Consider the following 452-nt stretch of genomic DNA (forward strand, 5'->3'; position numbering starts at 1 on the left):
GACAGCTTAATGGTCTCTGAATGACAGCTTAATGGTCTCTGAATGACAGCTTAATGGTCTCTGAATGACACGAGCAAATCACCCGGAGGTCTCTTACGGTCTTTTGTAAGCCAGGGATCCAAACCACTTCAGAGGAGTAGTTGGAGGGCAGTCATGTGTGTCGTTTGTTTTCAAGCAGGTCATATTTCAGATGATATCTTAATTAGTACCCACAGTTCCCCTGTTATTGCTCCTTCATTTGAGTATGGAACCTAATATCCCCTCTATTGGGTTCCCATACAAGCCCAGCTTGAATTACCATGGTTACGCTGAAAGACATTGACATTTAAGCTTTTCACTAACAGTGAGTTCCAGGTCTGAACCTTGTTATTAAAGTCTCCCTCCACGTTCCTCCCAACCTACTGAGGGAAGCCGGTTGTTTGGGTTCCAGCAATCACAGGTCAGAGACAGAT

This window comes from Cyclopterus lumpus, chromosome 17 (assembly GCF_009769545.1).
Source record: "Cyclopterus lumpus isolate fCycLum1 chromosome 17, fCycLum1.pri, whole genome shotgun sequence".
Classification (NCBI taxonomy): domain Eukaryota; kingdom Metazoa; phylum Chordata; class Actinopteri; order Perciformes; family Cyclopteridae; genus Cyclopterus; species Cyclopterus lumpus.